A 25657-nucleotide genomic window follows, 5' to 3' on the forward strand; every position below is an offset into this window, starting at 1 on the left:
GCGTGGGCTCAGTGCTCCCTGCCCAGCATCGCGGGGCTCTGCGGGAGGGGATGCAGTGACCCTTAGTGGGCAGTGACCCTTTGTGGGTGCCACCTGGGGGGCTTCCCTGGGGGTATTTTATCCCTTTTAGTTTTGATTCTTATTCCTTTTGTCCTGGCTGATAGGTGCCCACATCTCAGCCTAAATTGAGGCAGTGTTTGAAATGCATTAAGTCTAACTAAATGAGCGCTAATGATTTAAGCTCTTTAGCCTCCTCGATGGAAATTAATAATGCTTTTGATGCACCCGGAGGTGCGATCAGAAACGCAACCACGAGCTGAGCTGCTCTATGCAAATGCGTGGATTGTTATTCCGGAAAAAGGCACAGTGTATTATTATTAATTTGGGGTTTTTTTTTACATCATTCTGGTGCTAATTGGCTGAGTGTCACCTGGTCCTTCTACCCAGCTCCACTGCGGTGAGTGGAAGTGGCCGGGGCAGCTGCCACGGTGATTGATGGTGTGAGCAACACAAACCCAACCCTTGCTCTGCTGCTGGGGATCACCTGCAGCTTACAGGCTTTTGGTTTCCCTGGTGTTGAAAGACTCTTAGTGTCAGCCTGCAGAGTCAGCTTTAACTTTGGTGTCTTGGTGTCCCCCACTGGCCTTTGTTACACCCTCTGGTTCCACTGGGCTCCAGCCATCCGCTGCCTGTTTGGGACTGATGTGGTTTTCTTGCAGTTTGGGAAACTTTGGAGTTTTGTAGGGAAAATGTGCAGGGTGCTGTCAGTGTGCATTCACAGCAAGAGCAGGTGGGGTTTGTGTGGTGAGATGTTTGCTTCTTGCTTTGCTCCCATGGCAGTGAGCATCGCTGCATCCATTGCTTCTTGGTCTTTGCACACAGCTGTTGGTATAGAGCTCTTGGGAAGCTGCTTCCCTCTATGCCAAGGATTCATCCTTCACTGAAGGGTGGAGGGATCCTGTTGTAGAGTTACATGTAGTCCTGGCTTGCAGAGCAGCCCTCTTCCAGGGCTTGCAGCTTGGTGCTCAGCCTATGGAGGAGACACTAAGGAGAGGAAAAAAAGCACTTGTGGAGGGCTCGGGTAAACTGCATCAAATAAAAAAGCCTTCCTGAAGTTATAGGTTCATTAATGGACGTGTTGCTGCCACGCTGTTTGCACAGCTCTGAGCTTTGCATCCCATGGGACAAATCCAGCACCTGTGCTGTATCCCCTAAGAAATGTCTCTCAGGGCCCTCTCCTCTCCTGGGGATGCTCTTGGAGCATCAGGAAAGGACCGCATTCGCTCTGAGCACTTTAACCCTCATTTCTCCATGAAGATCTCAGGCTTACAGCCAGCTCTTCCCAGCAGCCGTCAGAGTGGGGCAGCGCTCGCCCTGCAGTGGTTGTGAGCGGATGTGGGGACTCCGTGGGGTGAGTCCCATGAGAAACAGTTTCGAAAACAATATTTATTCAGAAGCTGACAACGAAAGCACTGTTTGGGAGCAGCACTTCCCGAGCCGTGGGGACCAGCTGCCCTGGGCTGCTCTAAGCAGGGAAATGCACTGGGCTGGGTGAGCACCGCTGTCCCTGGGCTCTGTTGGGGATTACCGAGGGGCTCCTGGGAACTCCCTGCCCACGTCATGCCTGTGGCCCCCAGCCACATTGGGAGGCTCCTTTTATCTCTTTCCCCCAGGTCCCCTGGTTGCTGAGGCTGCTGCTGCCTCCCGGCCACGTCCGGCTACAAACGGTGAATGCAAGAAGTGTTTCAGCAGTTGCCATTCCTGCAGCAGTGCTTTGGAGCATTTCGTTTCTTGGCACGGGGTTCAAACTCAGGAGGGGGATAAAAAAAAAAGAAGCTCTGGAAAGTTATTTGTTTAAAATATACGTTTAACAGCATTGTCTGTGAGTTGAAGAAGGCTGCTTGTTAGGAGATCCTTATAGCTCTACAGGGACCTGCAGCCAGCGAGGATGCAGGGCAGGCATTTCTGCTCTTTTCCATCCTGCCCATTGCACTGCTGCATCCTTCCACCCCCCCCTTGCCAACCCATGGGCAGTTCCTCCATCATAGTGCTCCCTGTGCTGCAGCGGGCACTGCTGGCCTGCAGGACGGGGTCTCCCCCACACTGGCTTTGCATGCTGAGCTGGGATCTCGGTTTCTATAATTGGCGCAGTAATCAGAATGGGGATTTAATATTATTATTTTTTTAATCCTTTCCATATCCTGCATAAGGTGAACCTTTTAATGAGCATCAAAGGAAGCCCTGCGTGGGGAGGGCCTGTGTTAAAGGGGATTACTCAGTCACTCAAAAAGCATTTGGTGAAAGTAAACGCGCAATAAACCTTTGTTATCCCCTACCTTGCCTTCCTTTCTTTGCACAGCCCTTCCAGCGTGGTGGGAAGCCGTATTGTACCTTGATGATAGAAATTCCTTTTTTTGTGCTAATGAGATTTTCAGTTTCAGGAGGTCTCCAGATCCCAAGTCGTCTTTCCCACACCATTTATCCCACCCTTCCCTTGCTCCTCCCTTGGACTTTGGAGGGTCATCTGTTCATTAAACCATTATTTAGGCTTTGCAGCACTGGGAGGCTTTGGGGTTTCTGTTATTTTGCTCTGCTTTACTACAAGACCTGCAGATTCTAGGCAGGAAGGTGAAGCATGTCAGAACTTAGCTACATCCAGTTGCATTCAGACCTGGGATTTGGTTTCCTGCGGCAGTATTGCTCTCAGATGCGTCAAGACCTGGAGGGGTTTGCTGATCCCTCATTTGGTGGTTCAGTTTAGAGGGAAAATCTCAAGAGAATCCCAAAAAATTAAGCCTGGCCCCTTTCCCAGCAAACCTGGTTAAAGTGTCGTAGTTCCCTGAAGTCCTTATTGCTGAGCTCCAGATGGAAATCCAACTACTGCCTTGCTCAGATGGGCTCTCCTGAAATTTACTACTTTATAGAACTCAAAAGACCCAAAGTAGACACAACCTTTAATTGTATAACCACCTGCTGTCACTGTTCATAGGAATTACTGGTGGGTTGAGGTCTCGTGGAGAAATGGAATAGCCTTCTTTGCCTTAGGGTGTGTGGTTATTCTCTTGGTAATCAATTCTATGGGCAGTGCCACAGCGATGTGGGTGCTGTTTGCTTTGATGGAGAGACCCAGGTGGTGTTGAGTTGTGAACTCATTATGTTCCCAGCTGGGGTTAGGGCATGTCCTTGGGGTAAAAGGCTGATAAGCCAAAGGCTTGATTGGGCTCGTGCTCCTCAAAAGTGCAGTATGAAGGTAAGATGTGTGTTGGATGCTTTATAGGTCTGTGTTGCTGCTGGTAGCAATGGTGCACAGTCTCTGGCCATATGATCTGGTGAAGGTGAACCAATGGCTGCTATTTGTGATAGGCTGTAGGGCTCACTAATTGTATTTCAGTGGTCCTAGGGGCTTTTGTGGGATTTAGGAGGACCCTTTGTCTTATGGCTGTGCAGAGAAGAGGGTTAGTCCCACTGTGTGCTGTATGGGGGCAGTGGGGACCCCAAGGAGACACTGACCCAGAGCTGCAGGATTTGTCACTGCCTGGATGTGTTTCAGAGTTTTCCGTGAGGCACGGCTGGGTCTTTAAATAGCTGCCCACGGGTTTCCTGTGTTTCCTTCTGCACCATATTCAGTTTTCCTGGGTTTGTTCCCTTCTGGGGGCATTTACTAATATCAATTAAGAATGTAGAAAAACTGAAAGTGTAGCTAAAATGAGGTGAATAGAAATAAGCCAAAAAAACCCAAAAAACAACCCACCCAAACAAAAAAGTGAGCTTGATTTAATTCACACGTTTCAGTAAGCACTGGAATAGCCTCCACCACCTGTAACACATGAGCAGCTGCAGGATGCTCTGTGGGCTCAGCTGGGAATGGGACAGTTATTTGCAGGTGCCACCCTATTGCCACTGTATTGTAAGCCCCCTTGGAGGGTTTATGGACACACCAGGTGTTAGAATCATAGAATTGCTAAGGTTGGAAAAGACCTCCAAGATCATCTAGTCTGCCTACCACCAATATTTCTCCACTAAACCGTGTCCCTTAGTACAGCATCTAAATATTTCACGACACTTGGAAAGGAGCAAGTTAAGGGTAATCAGATGGCTTGTAATGAGGAAGGATGCAGCCCACAGGAGGATGAGCATTGAAGGATGGAGGCAATGCCTGGTCCTCGTGCAGATGCAGCCTCCAGGAGGTTGAGCACTGCAAGGTGTTTCTAGAATGGTTCTCCTTGGAAGGGCTGTTGGCTGTGATTCCTTTTGACAAAAGTAGAAATATTGAAGGGATTTCTTCAGTTGAGTTAGTGAAGTGTCCTGACATCCCAGCTCAAGTATTGGTCCAAACTGGGAGACACCTGTAGGGGACATCAGGGTAGGAAGGACAGGATAAAACCTTTCCGTGTGTGTTCAAGTGGACCATAAATCTGTTGGGCTTTTGCTTGTTTTAAAGATGTAAATAGAGTGTTGGTTGTGTTTGAAACAAAACTGGCTTAACTTTGAAGATACGGGATGTTTGATTTTTGGACCAAACAGTGCAATGGAAGGTCAGACCTGACCCAAGTACAAAAATAGCATTATAGATAGATACAGAATAACATGAAGTTTTCTGGGTTGGAAGGGAAGTCAAGCTGTGCGTTTAATTACCTCCCCCAAACCTGCATGCCATGCTTAGGTATTTCCTTCATGATTTTCTCAGGCTAATATTAACAAAACCCATAGAGAAACTACTCTGCCCACCATTTCACCACTGTGTTTACATGAGAAAATTGGCTGGGGCACAACAGTGTGATCACTGTAGCTTGGAAGAAGCGCATGATTCTTCTGGAAGAGAGGATCTCTGCTGGAAGGGGTCCTGTAAGAATTCACAAGTGTTTCGGGCCAATATCTCTTTGTGCCTCGGTTCCCACTTCTGTAAAATGGGGTTAAAAATATTCTCTCTCCCTCCCAGGGTCGTTGCCACACTCCATCCGCAGCAGTTTGTAAAGTGCCACAGAGTTTTTTCCACCAGCGTGAAAAATGCTAAGTAGAAGTAAATGGACACTATTTCTAATAATATTCTGAGTGCTTTGTGCTGCTGTGAGTGGCTGCAAATAACTTTTTCATAGAACAACAGAATGACCTGGGTTGGAAAGGACCACAGGGATCATCTGGTTTCAGCCCCCTGCTGTGTACAGGGTCACGAACCAGCAGCCCAGGCTGCCCAGAGCCACATCCAGCCTGGCCTTGAATGCCTGCAGGGATGGGGCATCCACAGCCTCCTTGAGCAGCCTATTCCAGTGCATTTTGAGGAGCATTCATTAAAATGAACACCTTGCTGCCTTCTCTGACCTTGCATCAAATGGCATCATTTGCGTTCAGAAAGAGCAAAGTGTGGAAGGCTGAAACCATAATTGCCAAACCAAACTTTTCTTCGTAACCCTAAGGCAGCGCTGTGCTGTTTTTCTGCTGAAGAAAAAGCCTGCAGTGTTGGTTTTATTATACATTATGCAGGTTTTAGGTCTTTAAAGAAGCGAAGGGAAAGTCCCAGATGAGGTGTTGGTTGCCTTACGGTCTCCATGGAATATAGCTGCTTTTTGATTCTGCCTGTAAGTCATTGCCGTAGACATGGTCTCCTACCTTCACGTTTTGATCAGTCATCCACTGGTGGGGATTTGTGCAACGTTAGGAAATACTTTGTGTTCGTATTTGCATTAATCAGAATTATTCAGCAGATAGGAAATGCTATGCCAAAATGTTAAAGCAGCATTTAAAGTTTGCTAAGTAAACAGGCAGAAATGAAGGCAATCGAGTACATAAGTAAGTAATCGAGTAAGTAAGGGGAGTCTTCAAATCCCATTCCTGCTGAACTGAGATGGGTCTTTATGGCAGTGTTTGTCCTGGAAGCTTCTGACTGTGGATGTGTCCATTGGCTGTGTCAAGCATAGAACGCATCACAGAGAATCAAAGCTGGATGCTGTTCACCTTCCCTTCCCTTCCCTTCCCTTCCCTTCCCTTCCCTTCCCTTCCCTTCTTCCTTCCTGTCATCCTCCTTCTTCTATCCCTTCCCTTCCCTTCCTTCCCCTTCCTTCCTTTCCTCCTTCTTTGCATGGCATCCAAAATGGACATTTAGGCAAAGAATTTTTCAGTGTCATCGCTGGGAAGCAATGAATATGGTCATGGATTCCACGTGGAATATGATCATGGATTATACTGTACTCAAGGGCAAGTTGTTGCATGTTGAGGGCACTCAGTGTGCCATCAGAAGGTGATATTTTGAGTCAATTCCCTTCTCTGTTTGCGTTTGCCCAGGGCGGTATCGGCCGCCACGAGGAATCGTCTCGCCGTGCTCCATGGGTGTGTGCGTGTGCGAGAGGAGTGCAGGGGATGTTTTCCATTTAGCAGTGTTATTTCTGGCACTGCTGCTTTTTCTGTAATCACTGTGGAAACTGTTATGCTTGGGGGTTCTTCAAGGAAAATCTGTAAGTACTTCTAGGGAGAAATGTATTAAGCAAGTGGCTGTGATACGCGTTTCATAAGGGCTCCCTTTACTCAGGGGCTGGAATAGACCCAGTGCTGGTGGCATCGAGCCACCTCCAGCCTGTTCCTGGGGTCAGGATTTGGGGATCAGACCATACTTCTCCTCTGTTTTCACATACCGGGAGGCTGTTATCACTCTGACCCAGTCTAGAGGCTGGATTATGCCACTGCTGCAAGGAACGCATCATGAGGTCACCTGGTTTAGCAGCCCACCTCTGGAGGATGCTATGAGCCTTGCAATAAATACATCGACCATGGGACAAACCTCTTCTAGTCAGAGCACTTGTCGTTCTCATTTATGACTTATTCACAAACCAAACCATCCCATGCCAGAAATTGCACATATCAGAAAAAACAGCCCCATTTTCAGGGAGCTTATCATTGAAAGCAAAATTCAGAGGAAATGTGCATGTATAGGGGAAAGAAAAGGGTTGTGTTCAGGCAGTGGGCTTGCTAGCTCTCCTGTGCTGTGTTTTATTGGTGGTGTTTAAGAGTGCTCTTTTTCACTCTCGTTTGTGGAGGGGCTGATACCGGAAAGAGGAAAGGAGGTTTTGTCTGTGCTATACATATTTGATGTTTTACAAGCATGCATTTTAATGATTACCTTAATAAGTTACTTAGACCCTCCTCTCACTTTATTTTGGGATCTCTGGAGGCATTCTGTTTGCTTAACGCTCCTAAAGTCTTTATGGCATTCAGCAGAGATTTATTACTATTGATTATATGGCACCCAGGACAGCGGTGTGCAGGAATGATGGTCCTTCCAGGAGCACTTCAGCCACCATTGGCCTGGTTAACAGGAGAGCAGAGAAAGCAAAATGGACAGATCCGTCCAATTTGATGACCTCATCAATTAATTATTAATTGAGCTTTTAATTTTGCATCCATCATTCTCCTTCTGTCTCCCTTGCCTTCCCAGAGTAGTTGTGTGGGGAGGAAAAACATCACTAGATACTTCAGGAGGGGGGTTTGCAGCTTTGTTTGGAGCAGAGCTGTGCTGTGTGTTAACCCCCCAGACTCCATTGAGGTGCTGCCATCAGATTTTCAGAGCATCTTTATTATAAGCCCAAAGAGCTGAGTTTCTCCCAATACTCTGAGCTGTAGGGCAGATGATGGTGTTAGTCCATTCTGGCCTCAGTGCTGATGATGGTGAAGTCTCTTTTTCCTCCATTACTTGGTGGCTGTGGACAGAGAAAAGTTGCCTCTGTTTTTCTTAGGACTTCACAGTTTGGCATGGAAACTGCTTTTGCTGCTTCAGAGCTTCCAGCAGATGTTTGCAGGTGCCAGGAGGGCAGTTTTTTCCTAATTGCATGGGCAGCTAAGAATGTTTGGTCTTGGTTTTGGCCTCTTTACAGCTCTTTTGAAGGATCAAGAATGACTTCAACTGGTGGTAGGATAGTGAGATTTCTGGGGCAGTGTCCCAAACCAGATTGTCTGATGCTATGGAGCATCAGCTTTGTGGATGTTTCCTTCCTTGGCTGTGTTGTTTGGCTCATGGATTGAGTATCACTCTCATGGGATAGATCTTCTTCATCCCTTCCATCTATAGGAACTCTACTTCCTTCTTTCCTAAAGGGATCTTTTATGACCCCAGTAAGCCAAACCAAACAGCATGATCCATGGCTGGTCTTCAGCTGTTTCTGATGAGACATTAGTGCCAGGAATGGCTGCACAGGGCTTCCATATAGTGGAAAAACCTTCAATTAACCAAACCTCTCACCACATGCCTTTTTTTTGCCCCCCTCTTTCAGATCTATGGCACTTTATTGACGAACTGGGCTCATCGACTCCAAAGAACCACTTTTCTCTTCAGTCCATTTGGTGCTGTGGAGAGAGCTGATGGGAATCACCACAATAAAATTTTAATTAAATGCCAGGCAATAATTTGCAGTGAATAAAATGTGGTACCTGCAGTACATCTGTTCAGAAACCCAGAGGGCCATTAGTGACTTTGAGAACCGGGAGAAAGACACAGGTCCACTTACCTTGTTTCTTATTCTCTCATTCTGGGGCCATGAGACCTATTATGTTTAATATTTCATAGCAGCGCATTGTTGCCATCCTTCCTGTGAGTCATTTTTCCACCAGAAACCCGCACTCGCTATGTTATTTAACCCCTTTAGGCGGCTGCAAGGTGGACTGCAAGGCTTGTGCAGCAAGGCTGTGCTTTGCACACTGCCAGTGCATTGCTGTGCAGTGCCAGGAAGCAAAAGCTGCTTTCATATGCAGCCACCTGCACTCACAGAGTAAAGCACAGACATCCCCAAATCATCTGGAGTGATAACCAGAAATGAAGCTCTGCCCCCATGGTGGTACTTTTCCCTATGTCTGTGTCTACTGGAGCCCACAGTGGAGATGGTGGGGAAGATCAGCAGCGTTTCCAACCCAACAGTGCAGGGAGCTTCGTCCAGCCTTGAGAGGTTCCAGGTGATGGGATAACTCTTGGTGCAGAGTTTTCCCACTGTTTGTTCATTTCTACCCTTGCATGGCTTTGTCCCATCCTATGAAGGCCTGTGTACCTATGCAGGGACATTTGCACTTCTCACATTCTTGCAGCTGTGCCTTCCCCTACAGCATCTCCAGTGGCTTTGCTGTATGAGGCATTGAGCTCTTTTCCATGTTTGGGTTTAAGAAAACGACTTGCTGATGGTTTCTGGGAATTCCTCTTGTTTTCTCCAGGTTTCTGACCTGGGAACCGTACACAGTTATATGTTATATGTTGTTTTTTTCCTCTTTCAGCAGAGTTCCTGCTATGCAAACTGATAGGTTTGAGGCCAAAAATACATGCAAGTTTCATTTAAATAACAGTAGTGGAAACTTTCTATGGAAAGAAGACACCCTCCCTCCCCCCAAAAAATGCCCCTGAAAGAACAAAGTAATTGCCTTACAGAAAGACTTCCTTTTGCTGCACTGTTTTCCGTTTACATCAGCCATTATGTCTCCTCTGGGTTGTGCAGTTGTGGTTCTTCGGTGTGTCATCCAGCAAAGTACAGCAGAACTTCTGTGCACAGAAGAAAATTGTTACTTTTTTCCCTCTGCTGTAAGGAAAAATAAAACCAACCAACTAACCGGCCCAGCTTTGCTCTGTACAAACAGGGTCTGTGAGATGAGTGGAATAGAAAATCACTTATCAGCCCTGAGTGCGGTGCTGAAGGTTCTGCTTTTGTGTTGTCCTTCAGATGGGAAGGTTAAAGAATGTGAGCAGTAGCACAGAGCAATTGCAAACATATGGGAGCTTCTTGACCAGCAAGATGAACCTACTGTGGCATTTTAGCACATACAATGCAGAGATGTGTTTCTCTTGACCATAATTAGGCAAAGGTCTTTTAGCCTAATGAGCCTAGAACACGAGTTTGGCCATCTTATTGTTTTTACTCACAGTAACTACTTACATGGTGCAGACCAGAGTTCTGCAAGGAGAATGTTTTGTTTCTGACCCTCTTTCCTATCACTGATTTTTGTCTCAAGTCCCATGAACTGCTGGTTCAATCTCAGTTCATAGTCTCACCCCATTTCCTTTGGTTCAGCAGAGTGCTTTTGCTCTGCAGAAGTGTCAAAAAGTGCATACCCATGCCTCACTTTGCTTCTTTGTTCATCCTTTACGATGAAGGCAATGGTTTTGCTTTTTAACGCCTTGAAAAACTTTTAAAACACCATATAAATGAAGCCAACAAGCACCAGAGATGTGCCACATGAACCATTTTCTTCTTGTTATTGATAGGGCTGAGCAGAGGATGACAATAACTGGAGGAACTTCTGTAGACACTGTGTCGTGCTTGGCAGCAGAAGATTTCTTTTGAGAACATTGCATTTATGTGTGTGTACACAAAACATGAGCAAAGAGGGTGGGCTGATGATTTGCCATGGGTCTTCAAGTGAAGCCATGGCCATAGCAGCACTACCTGGTGAAGTCTGGGCTGTCTGTGTCTCCTCTAGGGAGCATATCCAGCCCTTTCATACCACCTTTTCGTTGAACACGCTTGATATGGACTGCAATAGCCCAGTGGATGAGAAAGACAAGTCCTTCTAGTTATCTTGCTCATACGGTGTACATGAAAGTTCATAGCTCAGTTGATGAGTGACCTGAATCAAGGTCCCATCCAACCCAGCTGTTCCATGGTTCTATGGTCTTTAAGGTCCCTTCCAACCCAGCCATTCCATGGTTCTGTGATTCTATGACCTGTATGGTACCTAATAAGGTCAGAGGTTTATATTGGGAGGGGAATCCAGGTAAAGTTTCTTCTCAGGTGCTTATCACTGATTTCAGAACTGCGTGTGTTGCTGGACTTGTTTTTCATTTTTTCTCCTTGCTTGAAGTTCATCTCGCTTACCTCACACCATAGCTTCAGACTGTTGTATGGCTTCTTGCTTCTCCCCTAGGAATGTGAAAATAAACGGTTAGGATGGATTTATAAGAGGTGTGTGGAAAACAAAGAACCAACCTGAGGAGATGGTCTGCGTTTCCCAAAAGCAGGGATTTGTGCTCAAGGGCAAACTGGTTTCTCCTGGGATCACCACCTCCCCACGGGTGGAGGGTGTTAGCCCAAGTCAGCAGTGTGGTCAGCCCATCATTAGTTTAATTCCCTACAAGATGACAAGAAAGTCCTTGTTAGACATGATCTTAATCTTGACACTGATGTTAATTAGCCCTGATTCATTGTTAGGAGAGTATAGAGCCAGGCAGGAAATGAGCAAAAAGCATTACTGGGGGGAAAAAATCTCTGATTTCACACTTGAGGGTGTAGGGAGGGGAAGCTTTGAAGTTGCTGTGTTCTTGCTGCAGTATAATATATTAACATTTTGGTTTTGGCTCATGAAGTACTCTTCTCCCTCACCCTCAGAAGCATCGGATGTAATTAAGCTCAGAAGCAATGGTTCTTTCCAGCTCTTTCCTGTCAGCTGGGTGAAATAGCACAGAAATGGCCGATTTTGTTTTAATATTAAGTTTTTCCTCTTAGAGGAGGAATAGCGGTGACAGAAACTCACTAAGTCAGGGCTGCATCACCCCTGAGAAGCAGTGCATCGCTACTTGTTCAGTGCTGCTGCACAGAGACCTGAAGTGCTTTCAGTTTCTCAATTAAATGGGCAGTATCATGACCTGTGTCTGCATGGGATGCAGCGCTGCTGGGGAGATGAGATGTCCCAGCAGCAGCAGCAAAGCAGAGCTATAGCTCTGTCAAAAAGCAGCGCTCAGTGATCTGTAATGGCTGTGAGCCATTGCGAAGGAGGTTTGCAGACATCTCTGTGCTGGAGCAGTTGTATGATTTACAAAGTTGCTTTAAACCTCAAATAGAATTTTTGTTTTGTTTTTTTTCATGTTTGTAGGCTTTTTTTTTTTCTTTTTTTTTCTTTTTCCATTGGTTTTGCAAACAATTATTTAACACAAAATAAGGCCCTTCCCTGCATGAAGGCACCTGCCATAGGGCAGCTGAAGCCGTGACCTCCCAGCACTGATGGCAGCGTCACCATCTTCCAGAAGCAGGGGAAGGGCAGCAGAGCCCTGACCCTCCCCTGGCTCAGTGTGTGGCAGGGATATGAATTAGTAATTTGTGTTCAAACTGCTTGCACAGTGTCATTGCCTGCAGATAGAAAGCACGTGGCCTCGTTAGAGAGGGTGATAAAAGCTGCTTTATCTCAAGTGTCTGAACTGCTGCATTTTTTTTTTTCCCCCTTTTTCCTTTTAATCTGATATTCTGTGTTCACAACCCGGATGGGGCAGATGCCTCTCAGTTCAGATTGACACAGTTTTTCAGTGGAAACCTGTCTGTTTCATAGGATGCTCCCCAGCAATATTGGGATAGAACCTGGAGCTTCAGCTTGTCACAGACTTGTTGAAGTGTTTATGCATCAGCAAGGCACGAGGCTGTTTCTTATTCCCGTGGCATTTTGGTGGTTCTTTGTAACTAGAGATGCCTGAGTAGTAGAAGAGCAGCATGACAGTAGGAAGATGCAAGCCCCTTGCATTAGAACAACCTGTCAGGTTGTGGGAGGTACAGAACAACTACTAGAAGTGGCTGCACCCACCCAACCTCTCCCTCTCCAGACCCATCTCATTCTGTGCAGGTTACTCCTCCTTAGGAGTAATTAGGGCTTCTGGCACTCACGTTGCAGTCTTTCACCTGTGAACAAATATTTTGCATGCTGCGTGGGAAGGCAGGTTTGTTCAAAGATGTGAATAGTGTGATATCCTATTATGTACAGCCACAAGCAAAGCATTTGTGGATATTCAAGCTAGACCTCTGTTGAGTATACTTTAATATTTCCCAAGAGTCTTTTTGAGATTGCACCACTCTCAGTCTGTGCTTCCATGGCCTCTCATCATTCTTGCTGTCCACACTGGGACTTCCTTTATAATTCTATTGAGACGCAGTGTCTGCTATCAGGACTTCCATAGTGCTTCCCTTTGTGTATCTGGTGAGCAGTATCCGTCTCTGCGCATGGCAGAGTGATGCTTGGTCATACAGCAGCAACCCAATAGCATCCAGCTCTGGTTCTGTCATTGATCCTTTGGAATCCTGAGATCCATTTCCTAAGAATAAATAACTAAATATCATAATAATAAAGATCCTTGCAGGTTGCTAGTTATTTCCCCTTTGACTTGTCATTGATTATTCCTGCCTTGGTAACTGTTCACCCGTCATTCCTGAATTGTCTTTTTTCTTTTTTCTCTTTATTTTTTTTTTCCAGACCATTTCTACTCCTTACCAAGACCATTTTGAATCCTAATCCTGGCTTCCGAAGTACTTGCAGCCCGTCCCAGCCTGGTATCAGCCGCACTTTTAGTAAGCATACCGTGTTCCGTCATTGCAACCCATTCTGATAACAATGAATTGTGTTGGACAGTCCCCAGGACACCCATGTCCAGCACTGTGTGTGCCCTGTGAGAGGTACAAAAAGCAAAGAGGCTCCATGGGATGATGAGATTTGTGTCCCAGTGCGAGAGATGTTATCAGCCCCTTAGATGTTTTGTCATGAGAAATATGTTGATTTCCCATGCGATGCTTGAATAGTGTGGGTTTTGTGCAGGGCTGGGAGGCTGAAAGAGCAGATCTGTGCTGTCACAAAATCAGCACATTGGCTTTTTCCTGAGTGTTTGTTGCATTTTTGTTCTCCTGCCTTCTTCATGGAAAACCCACCTTCTGTTCACACCCCTTTTGTGCAGCAGTTGGTGGTTAAAGAGCCGCAGTGTTGGTGATGGCAAATGTGTCCAAGGAACATTTATGTGTTATGCTGTGGGACATGGTTTAGTGGGACACATTGGATAGTTGGATGATCTTAGAGGTCTTTTCCAACCTCAGTGATTCTGTGGTTCTATGAAGGGTGATACCCCAGGATTCACGGTTTTCCATGGAGTCTCATAAATGGAGCTGTATAGACCAAAATTGTATTCATAATGGAAAGGGGCTGAGCCAGATGGTGCCCAAAGAGACCACAAAGAGAAGGCACAGACAGTGCGTATGTCTCTGTAGCAGTCAGCATTCAACAGATCAGAAATTAAAGCAGAAACAGTGGAGGGAGCCCAAAGGTGATCAGCAGCAAATGAGCTCAGACAAGAGGTTGTGTCTTGTTTCCTTGCAAGGGAAGGGCATAAAGCTGGGTTTAGCTGTTAGCTGCATGAATGTATGTGTTTGTCAGAGCAGCTCTTGGTTTCATACTTCACCTCCTCTTTGACATCTGCTGTTTTTGGGAGTTTAAGTTGGATCAGCTCTTGTTGTTCATCTCTGAATTAAAATGAAAGGGAAAGCGGGTGTTGAAACCTCTCCATTTAACTGACAGAGGGGCAGAGTAGGGTGATGTGAATGTGAATGGTGTGATGTGAATGAGGATTTCCTGCCCCTGTGTCACAGGCTCAGAAATACCACTTGTGTGCTGCGAAGAGGGAAACTGAGGCACAGAAGAGCATCACTTGCATTAAGCTCATAGAGTGAGCTTGGTTGAGAGATGCTGATTTCTCATCCCCTCCTCTGTCATCTGTGTCTTACCCAAAGTTAGGAGAACTTGAGAAGAAATGGAGTTCTGTGAACACAGACTTGCAGTGTGTTGTTTTCAAGACACTAACTACATAAAGCTGATCTACTATGGGAGAAAAAGCCTTAAATATCCCCATAGAGAGGACATAATGTGAATGATTTTGTGTTTATTCATTGCATTTCACTGAGTGGATGAAATCTCTCCTGACTGTAATTGAATTATGTGTGGATGTTTTATCTAGCATGGTGGTGTTAAAAGCAGGTGCACAAAGGGATTTCTTTCTGGAGCAGGGGAAAATAACTGCTTACTGTAGCAGTCAGTGATTCCTACCACTGCAGTAACCCTAATCAGATTAATTATTATCTGTCTGGCTTTTATTTATAAAAGCAACACGTCTAAAGAGTTTTGTTCAAAACCTCAAAGAGTTTCAGTAATATTTTAGGTTTCATTCACGTGGTGCAATGTATCAATCTGTGGCTTTGAGGGAGATGATGTTTCCTCCATCACTTAGACCCAGCTGCTGCTTCTCCATCTCCTCTTACATCCATCTCCTGTCACCATCCCCATATTACCCATCTAGGGGTGGCCCCGCTACCCCCATGCATTGTCCTCACCCCAAATTCATCTCTCTTACTGCTCCTTTTTTCAACACTCATACCAAATCTCCCCCCATTTGGTAGCAGCCTGGTTCTGCTTTTGATCTCCTGGTAGGACCCAGACCGCTGTCTGTGTTGCATCCTTGCCCCATCTCACACACAGCTTTTTCTTTCTGTAATTTTCCACTGGTGTGTCTCACCCAAAATCATAGCCATTCTCACTTGCATAAGCCACTTGCTTTTCCTGTCTCTCTCTCTCTCTCTTTTAATGCATCTTTCTTTTGCTATTTTCCATTTCTAAAGAGCTGTTTAGATTTTCACATCACCAGACTGCAGGGCATCACATATGTGCTTGCCCACATGTGTCTGCTTAGAGCAAAAGTTGCAGAGCAGGATCGAACAAATGAGGCACTTTTCCATCAGATTCATCCCTCTGTTTTCCTTTTGCATTTATTCGGTGCTCAAAAGTGAATTTTTCAATCAAAATATCAAGACAACTTTGGGTTTCTATAACCCTGAACATGAGACCTTTTTTCCCCCCACCCTCCTAAGATGTCTGTCCCTCTGTCAGTTAAATGGGAAGGTTTGAACACCCGCTTTCCCTTCCATCTTAATTCAGCTCTTCTTTTCTTGCTTGGCTTCACAGCCAACCTGTTGTTTTTGTATCCTACGCACTTCATCTACCTGGAATCCAACAGTGTCACCATTGATGACTTTTCCATTTCTCTTGGAAAGGCAAAGTGCACGAGAAGGTTCAGGGTAGACAGAGATTTGGCTTTGGAAGAGATCTGATGATCCATGGTGGGTTTTGGTAGACAGCTGAGTAAGGATGTCCTCATCTCCCTGTACCAGGAGCCAGCTGCAGCCTGCACCATCCATGCCAGGGGTCCATACATGTTGTATTTTCAGGTTTTCCTGGTGCATGCAGTGAAGTGCCTCTGCATGGTAACGTGTGTCACCTTTGTGTCAGCCTTCCCCCAAACACAGAGGCAATGTTTTTAACCAGGTAATAACACTCTATTTTAAGCTGCTTCTAAAAATAAAGTCCCACACAAGCTGGCGTTGTGACAGCAGTGTTTTATAGTTTAATTGTGGCTGTTTTCTTAGGATGATTCATAGAAAGAAGATGAGCTTTACTAGTCCTACCCCAGGGTAAGGCGACATTGGTGAGTTGCTGATTGTAGTTGAGAAGATCGCATTAGCTCTACGGTAGCTGGCTTTTCCCTTAGGGCTGAAGTGTCATGTTGAACACAGGATAAGCTTTCTTTCTTGTAGGTGTCTGGTAGCTAACACAATGCATTCTGCACATGGAGAGCATCCTACAGTGCTTTTGAGAGTTGATGCCATTCAGTGACAAATAATGGCCAAGGGGAGTAGTGAGGAAGGAGGCGGTTTCTCTGGGAAACAAGGTGAAGATTTAAAACTTACTGCATGAGCTCATATCTACAGGGGAGAAGTGCAAGAGCCAATGGTGTGAGGTGAGGTGAAAGGAAGCATTACAGAGATATCTAGAAAGCAGGAGATGACTCTGCCCTCCCACACTGTCATCAGGTATCTCAGCATTTGGGCTGGGAGCAGCTTCTCTGCTGGAGCACATGGGTCAGGCTCGTTCTCTTTGTAAAGTTAAGAAGAATGAGTCTTTGTTGGGCTATGTCATGGCCTCTCCTTGCCCAGCCAGCCACCTCAACACCTCACAGAGAAACCTCTTGCCCTAAGCAAAGACCTGTCATCTCCTGCAGTTAGTGTGCTCTAGAGATGATTGAGGAGTGAATGAGAGGCAAGGAGAAAGAGCCAAAGTATCCAAGGAGCAGGAATATCTCAAATCCTTTTAACAGACTACTGAGATGCTCAGAGATGTGGTACATACCCCATCCTTGGTGACACCTAAGGTCAAGCTGGACCAAAGAACCCAGATGGAGCTGTGGGTTTCCCTGTTCACGGATGGGAGTGGGATCAGATGACCTTTAAAGGTCCCTTCCAACTCAATTCTATGATACTGTGAAACAAATGCTGATAACCACAAGTCTCTTACATCCATGAGGGTGATGGGATCTCAGAGTGGTTGTCTTGAAGTCAAGTGCCTTTGAAACACCAGATTTCTCAAGAATGGTGATCTTCAGTCTACCACCTTCAGGACAGCAATACAAATGCCAGCCATGTTGAAGGCAGCGTGCGTTAACCTCCACCTCCTCGCCTTCTCCTATGAATACACCACTGAGATCTTGGTGGCACCTCCTGGCTTCTTGTCACCATGCCAAGCTCCACGCAGCATTAATCTGCAGCACATCACACCAAAGCAGTTGTCAATCCTGCTTCCCCTCTGGAAGGAGCAGTAAGGAAAGGAAAGTCTGCTGCATGGGAAGTGGTAGGAAAGTATCACTGCTTGCTCACAGCGTGCTTCTTTAGAATGGAAAAAGAAGCTTATCATGATAAAGGAGGCAAAACAGGACGTTTGGGTGCAGCTCTGCTGTCAGCTTGTCATACAATGCTTCTGCAGGATCCTGTGTTTGCTGCTGTCATAGGGGAATGATAATTTCTTATTTCTGGGATCAGAAAGACTGTCCAGTTTTGAACTGGCAGTTGGGATAGGAGCAGGGGGTTGAATTGGGGGCTAATTCTGATCCTATTTACAGTGCATTTACTGTGCATTTTAGGAGAGGCTGCCTCAAAGACAGCATTCACCCCGGAGCAAATAAAACAGTTAAAGCAAATTAGAACTGTTATCAAAGGAAGAGCGTGCACAGTGGGACACGAGCTGTGGCTGAGCAGTGTTTTTACTTACAAGGACAAGGCTTTTTAACTGGGTGTTTCCTTCATTTGTCATCATTAAGAAAATGACAGTTGGAGTGAAAATTAAATACTCGGGGGAAAAGAAAACAAAACAACATCACAAACCAGCAGCCCTTCAGCTGATGATTAGATCTGCCCTGGTTAGTGCTACTACAGTGCAGCCCTTTCAGCCCTTTTGTCCCAGGAAGGGAAGGAAATCACTGGGGGAACATCAAAGCTGATGAGCAAGTGAAAGGATGAAATCACCGAGAAGGAGAGCTGTGATCTCACCTGTCTGTAATGAAATTAAAGGCTTTTCCCCCCCATGTTGTTCTGTGTTTAAGCAGTGCTGGGATTGAGGATGCTCCAGTGCTGCTGCCAAAGAGTTAATCACAACATAATCGTCTCCTTCTCTTTCGGAGAGGAGTTTCTCTGTGGCAGCCCTCGGGGCCGTTGGGTAAGATGCGTGATTGTGTGTTCTGGCAACCACTTTGCAATGTGAAATAAACACCCTTCCCCATAATAGCCTTCATTGAGCATTGTGCCTGGGAACCCATCGTGACACATGGCTGCATGGGGCCGGGGAGCTTCCTCCTTCTACAGCCTAGCAAAATATTTATACAGTGTCTTTGGGTAAACCAGTGCTGTGGGCTGAGCTGGTCTCAGTGCCTGTCCTGCCCTGAGTCTATCCTGAAATAGCGAGAGCATCCTGGCTCCATTTAATCTGTCAACCAGGTGGAACCAGCCTCGCTTCCCATGTTAAGTTTACTTTTTAAATTGCTATAATAACCTTGCAGAAGTTCTTGTTGCTTTAAGTAACTGGAACAGAACTTTATACACATTGGCATGTAGAGCATCGATACTTGGGATGTGCACTGTGGAGCCAGGAGGGGAACTGCAGGGTTGCAGAGCATTCAGTGTGGGGTCATGGGTGCTCTGTGGTTATTAGGCCTTGCAGTTGCTAAGGGGGAAAAAAAAAGAGTCCTTTTCTTGATTGTAGTACTTAAGAATAATATAACTCTTGGTGCTGTAGAAAAATGTATTTTGTTGTTGGAGGAATGTCAGCTGCTTTGCAAAGAATAGAAATGCCTTTTTTTATCCCATTGACCTTCAACCCCATAAGGTCTCAATGGCCAGAGAAAATTATGATGGGTTTCTGGCTCCTGACCATTGCTGCTCACCAAAAGCTGTTCCACAGTGTCACAGTCAGCCCTGCAGACCACAGAACCAGTTGGAGCTAGAAAGCTCATGTTCAATGTATAGAAGGCTGATTGAGAAGAAGCGTGTTTCCAAGAATCCTCTGTGTTTTGGTTTGTGTAAGGTCTAGAATTTGAAGTATGTTTCTCTTGCCCCACGTAGATCTCAAATAGTAATTGTGGGTGGGGAATTGCAACATATATGGCTGGTTTTAGGGAGGGTGTGTGGAGAACCGTACTTGACCTTGTGACAGACAGGATATTTCTAACTGAAGAGCAAAACCAACCCCCCAAAAAACCCTATTTAATTTTATTGATGCAGACTTTGGGCCCTGGAGCCAGACAGAGACTAGAAAACAGGAACAGAATCTTAGCAGAGTCTGTCAGTGGAGCATCTTCACTGAGAACTGCTTTGTCTGCCATCATGTGCAGTCTTTAAATCAAGGCTGGTTTCACTTTTTGTAAGGGATGCTAAGGGTCAAAGTAATGATCTTGATGTAGATGTGTCAGAGTTCTCAGCCTGTGCTGAGCAGTCGGTCAGATGCTTTCCTTTATTATGATGTTTTCTGATCTTTATATTTGAAGGTCTCTGAAGACCACATGAGATCACGGCATCACCTGTTGAAAACCAAACTTGTAATCTTCCTGGAAATGCTCCTTCCAAAGAAATCAAAGACCTTAAATGTGATGCAATCATTTTCCTGCAATGATCTCTCTGTAGCAGCATTTATGTTTTCTGCTGTTTTGTCTAGAACTAAGAATAGGAATTCCCAAAACAAACTCTGCACTTACTGTACACCAGTTCATCGCTGTTAGGATAGCCCACGTAGCCTCCGCTGGTCACAGTGTTTGGTTTGTGAGCTGTTCAGAGCCCAACTGTGAAGACAAACAAGCTCTTGTGGAATTATCACGCAGTTAGTGTTGTTTTTCATTTAACACTTTTGCATCCAGGCTTGAATTCATAGAACTCCCTCCTTCTTGGATGAATGTTTTTTTTTGTCTCTGTTCCTGAAACCCTCTTCTTAACCTTCAGGTTTGGTTCTTGCAAGGCACAAAGCCAAAGTCAACATTTCAGGGTCCCCAGAAGGGCTCCTGCCCAGATGACCATTGAGTTGCTTGGGGCACCTCTCCAATGAAGAAAGGCTGAGGGTGGTGGGCTGTGTCTGGAGGTGTGCACTGAGGTTCTTGATGGGAGCTGCAGCTGGAGAGCAGAGGAATGAGGCTCCATGGCCAACAGCAAAGTGCTGGGGGAAGCCTAAGCTCTTGTCCTCTCATGCTCACTCTCATGCTCCTCTCTCTCTCACTCTTGCAAGCGTTGCAGTGCTGTTGACCTGCCCTGGGGTTGCAGTGGCTGATGGCTTGACCGGATGTTTCTGACGATGTTACTTGCTCTATTTAAAGCTGTGAACTCTTCCTCCAATCCTGACCTCACTGTTGGCTACATTAATAAGAGATCTCCGTAATGAGATGTGACTGGAGCCATCTGCTTGGGGGCAAGCAGAAGTCTCACCCATCACCTTTTTCTGAACCAGTCCCCCACCATTTTATGCTGGTACTGCTATAACTGACCTGCTGAGACAAAGCCAGCCCCTATGGCCTGCTGCCTGAAGCAATTCCAGGCTTACCTTATCTACAAACATTTCATGGCACATTGAGGCAGAGGCGGAAGTCTCATTACTATGCTTGGTGCTTTGGAATGGGGCACTTCTAATACATGTTTCCATTAGCCCATCAAAAATAACTTTACGTACATAATTTAAACTACCTTTAGGTAAAGGTGGAGGTAACAACCATGGCTATCTTTCAGAGGCCCTGTATCCAAAAAGATGCTGCTTAGAGGCTCAGTGATATGCTTTGTAGGTGAAATTTTGCAAGGCATTCTTGCTGCTCTTCTTGCAGCCACCCTGGCAGGAGGTTGACTGAGTCTGACCAAAGTGTCTGACAAACACCAGGGTATCAGCGCTGCCACAGACCTCTCTTGCTGTTTCTTATGATGACGTAGCATAGCCAGGAGGAAAGAAGGACATTGGCTGGATATCCATTTTGCCAACCATCACGAACCTTGTTTTTGTTTTCGTTTTTCTTTTTGTTTCTTTTAAGCGACCACTTGATCTAAAGTTCTGACATGGAGCCTGCTGTGATCTTTGACAGTGAATGTCTTGCTGATGCTAAAGTAACGAGGGCATTTTGTGATCTGTGAGCAGCTTAACCTATAGGAGATTTCATCTTGGGTACAGGTTTTGAGGAATTCTTTCTCCTGAGGCTTTACAAGGCAGAAGGTTGTTGGATGAGTAGCTGAAGTAATTATTGAATCTAGAATCTCCGCATGTTTAAGGTCTATTGCTTTAATTTCTTAGAAAAAAAGGTGACCTGCTTCAAAAATAAGACAAAACACAACAAAAACACAACACAAACCAACCTAACAAAAAAAGCCAACACCAGGGTGGAAGTGTTAATGAAAATCCTTATCCTTCTTGCCAAAGACAAGTCTTTAACAAACATCATCAAACAAGCATTTTGAAGCCTCTGAGGTTTCTCTTGAACCCTGTACTAAGCAGAAGGAGTATAATCTCAGATTTCCTGTCTGTGCACAGATATATTAACCTTCTTCAGTAGGGATGTGAGACCAAGCTTTGAAAAATATTTGTATGCATTGAAACCAGTATTATTTGACCTCCATGATGTTTCCTTAATGCCGTTCCAACTCTGAGCTCAGCTGAAAAGTGCTGAAAGATGTTTTAAAAGTGTCTGTGGCCACAGGTGTGAGCTCATTTCTAATTAAACAGAAGCCACACTTTATTTCGTTAGAAAGATGATAATAAATGTACATACAATTGGCTGATTCTCAATTAATTAGCTATTAGAAGCAAATTCCATAAGGTCTAATAGGATTAGAAAGTGGAACTTGGTGTCACTGAAGCATTCTCATTCTCCTGATCTGCATTAAGATGTCATTTTGCTCATGGCTCTGATGTGCTATGGGTAATTTCTGCAGGCTCTGGATGTAAGAGCAGGATATCCATGTAGGAAGATGGTGAAAGGTGTGCAGAAGTCCCCATTCCTTTTGACATGAACTCATTCAGGCATGGGACATCTACAGCTTCTTTGGAACAAGTTGCTCTTAGAAGTGTAGATGCTCCATCCTTGTAGTCTTTCAAAGCCTGGTTGGATGGGGCCTTGGACAGCCTGATCTGGTGGGGGGCAACCAGCCCACAGCATGGAGTTACACCTGGATGATCTTGAAGGTCCTTTCCAACCTTAGCCATTCTATGATTCTATGATTTGGAGTAAGCTATGAATTTTCCCCAAAAATGGGAGCTCTCAGCATTCCCTCTCAACCCACCAGTTCCATCTGCAGCTACTTTTATCAGATGGGTTTCAGTAGCCAATTAAATACTAAGAGATGGAACAGCTTCCCCTGCCCAGTCCACTCCAGCCACAGCAGACCACTGGAAGCCCATTGAGAGCCTATTGGGAGCCCATTGGGAGCCCATTGGGATTCCATTGGAAACAGTGATGCAGAGTAAATACTGGGTCCAGCTGCATCCTTGGTGGGAGTTTTTGGGTGGTTTTGATTGATGTTTTATTCTAAGGTGATCTAAAAGAATGAAGGCTCTATGGTGTAGAGGAGATGTGGGAAGCCCTGCTGTTTGTTTTCCTGCAGGGTGGGCTGGTGCTGTGGGTTCCTGAGGAACAGGTTGGAGAGGTAAAAACAGGAATAGGTGGATGCAGTGCCAATGGGGTCCCTACCTAAATATTTGCATTCATCCGCAAGAAGCATCTGTTAATAGGAGGTCAGTCACCTGGAAATTTACTCCAAGCCGTTCTGCTTCCCATTAAGTACTGGCTCGTTTCACTTTGACAAGGTATATTTTTGTATGTGCATACAGGGGCGTTTTGTGATGACAAGGAAGGAAGCAAACAGTGTCCGGGACTTGATTTTTTTCTTCCTACAAAGTTTGCAGCATTCCCTCCAAGCTCAGTCATCTTTTCATTCTTTCCCGTTAAATAAATTTATATCCTCACTCTGAGAATTAATAATACATGTATTTATCTGCATTATTTTTCTATCCCTATTACATCACTTAGGAAGCTGGTCAACTCAGTGCATCGCTTCCAGGGCTGGAACCCTCTGAGTGGAGAGAAGGCAGTTGGGCAGGAGCATGGGCAGCAGGGAAAGACAAACCTGCTGTCAACAGGCTGTGCGAATTTCAGGCTGTGGTTGCTCAAAAGGGTTTGTGGGATCTGTAATGATGAGTCCTTAGATTTCAATTGGATTTCAATCAATCATCAGCCATACTACTTGGGGTGATACTGTTGGGTAGGGAAGCCAGGATGGACTCTTGGGTTTCCCCGTGGGTCTCCCAGCAAAGTCCTGACTCTTTCCAGTCCTGCTGAAGCAACTGAGACCTGATGAGGACCTGAAGACAGAAAAAGGAGCTTCCTTTCTGAGGGAGGAGGAGGAAGCTGCTTTCCTCCAGATGAAAGCCTCTGGGGAAGCTGCAGTCCAAGGAACTCATCCTGGGTAGCATGGAGGGAGTGCTCCCTCTGGGTGGTGTGAGAGATGGGTCTGTGTCCATGGAGCTCTTCCTGGAGTTACGAAAGTGATAATAGCACCCTGCCATGTAAAAATGAAATCCTTTGGCTCTGCTCAGTGCATGGTGTGCACAGGGCTGTAACCCAATCCATCGCTGGAGCCAAGCATCCAGGGCAGGTGGCCCACTGCTGTCTGTGTCCCCTCACTGGGACGTGGTACAGGGCTCTGTGCTGCAGGATGACCCAGCTGAGCACACGGCTGTGACAGGACAGGGACCAGCTCCCACCTCTCGAAGCTGTTGCTGGAGGACATCTCACTCCCCTGGGGCAGAGGTGCAGGTCAGTTTTGTGACCCCAGTACTACCGCACGGCTTTGGTTATCTGAGGGATGAGATAGGTTTGCTCTAATTTGCTCAACTTTGCTATATTTTTGATAATACATCTTTTTTTTTTTTTTTTAAGATAAGTTCATTCATTATTTTTTTTAATAGAGAGATGTCGGTTGGAGTTAAAGACAGGATCCCCTCCTGCATGCTGAGATATTATCTAGTGGCTGGTGACCCTGCACACAGCAGGGGGGTTGGAACTAGATGATCATCGTGGTCCTTTTCAACCCAGGCCATTCTGTCATTCTGTGATGTTGCATTTGTTTGGGCAGAAGTTCATCAGGCTTCCTGCTTTCTTTGTGCCAGGGCATTTTCAGGACTTATCCATATCTCATATGTGGTCTTTCCATTCCCCTCCTGCTCACAGCTCCCTGAGCAATGGCTTAGCAAAGGACTGAGCCAGCAGCGAGCAGCTTGGCATTGATCCTCTATCAGCACGGCGCTTCTGGAGCCAGAGCAATGGCAAACTCCATGGCAGCAGTACTTTATCAGTACATTATCAACCTGATCCCTCTCTTCTATACATAGGGGGAAAAGAATAAATCAGCAAGCTGAGAGGGTGAAACTCTTCAACCTTTTCATGTTGTTTTTGTGGGGGCTTTCTGCTGAGTGTGCATTGGTTTTGCTGAGCGCTGTGGCGAGCAGAGCCATTGGATGTCCCTGCGAGGAGCTCTGCAGATTGTGGCCTGCATGCTTTTGGCTTATTTCGACATTGTGCATGTCAATGTGATACTCCAGATTTTCCTGGCTGCCTTTCAAATGCTTCTCACCTTTAGCAGGGCCTGGCATTAAACTGTGGAAGGATGCAGCCCTGTGTGTGTTTGAAGTTTGCTAAAGCCCCGTGAATTTACTTTGTTTTCCCAGAAGAGGAAATGACAGAAACACAGAGATATGGAATGACTCTAAGTGTAAATAAGAAAACATTGAAAGGAAAATATATACATATTTTAAGAGTCCATGTGTACGGGGCTAGCCAAAGTCAAGCAGGAACATCGCAGCCCTGCAGCTGGCGAGGCACAGCAATGGGTTGATGGTTGGACTTGATGAGCTTAGAAGACCTGTCCACCCGTAATTATGATTCTGTGATTCTATGATTAAGTAATTCTGTGATTCTAAGACCTGCAGGGCGCTGTGTGCAGCTCAGTTCTGCTGTCCCACAGACACAGCTGGAAGAAGAGTTCTGCAGATCTCCAAAAGGCAGGAAATTGAAACTCCTGTGTGTAACCATGTCTAGCTGGGGATGGGGGGAGCAGAAGAGAAATAAATAGGTCAATGGCAAAAATGGCACTAAAAAGGGTGTATGTATGTATGTGGCAGCACTGAAAGAACAGTGAACCCAAACCAGCAAAACCTCAGCAGTTGTTGGTTTGTCAATTTGCTCGAGCTGCGTGTTGTTAACTCTCTCTTTGAGGTCTATGCACAGAGAGATGCAAATGCATTCTGGAGCGGATGCTTTGCATCTCCATTTTGCATAGTCAGCTCTGTGCAAAGAGAGGGGGACTTACCGTGGCCTTGGTGTAGAGCAGCTCTGCACGGGGATAGGCAGCAATGTAGCTCCCGCTTGCAGGCAGAGGTGCGTTTGCATACAGGGGTGTTTTGTAGCATTTCTTCCCCTTGCTTGTGTATTCAAAGCAAACTGGGAGCATTTTGCAGTGTCAACTTGAATCACTTTGTCGTTTTGGCGAGGTTATGCAGT

General features: G+C 45.7%; 1 protein-coding gene across 8 annotated transcripts in view; it reads left to right on the forward strand.

The window, feature by feature from the left end:
• The window catches only part of HIVEP3 (HIVEP zinc finger 3), a 204550-nt gene that overhangs the window by 112087 nt on the left and 66806 nt on the right, over window positions 1–25657 (forward strand). For 4 of the 8 annotated variants that reach the window (XM_032448947.1, XM_032448946.1, XM_032448948.1 and 1 more), the window contains one exon: window positions 13195–13289. The exons of 3 other annotated variants lie outside the window; for them this stretch is intronic. The gene's annotated coding sequence lies outside the window, so the exon portion shown is untranslated. The remainder of the gene's footprint in view (window positions 1–13194; window positions 13290–25657) is intronic. One more of the 8 variants, XM_032448949.1, reaches the window with a different exon arrangement.

This window comes from Coturnix japonica, chromosome 23 (genome assembly GCF_001577835.2).
Source record: "Coturnix japonica isolate 7356 chromosome 23, Coturnix japonica 2.1, whole genome shotgun sequence".
Classification (NCBI taxonomy): domain Eukaryota; kingdom Metazoa; phylum Chordata; class Aves; order Galliformes; family Phasianidae; genus Coturnix; species Coturnix japonica.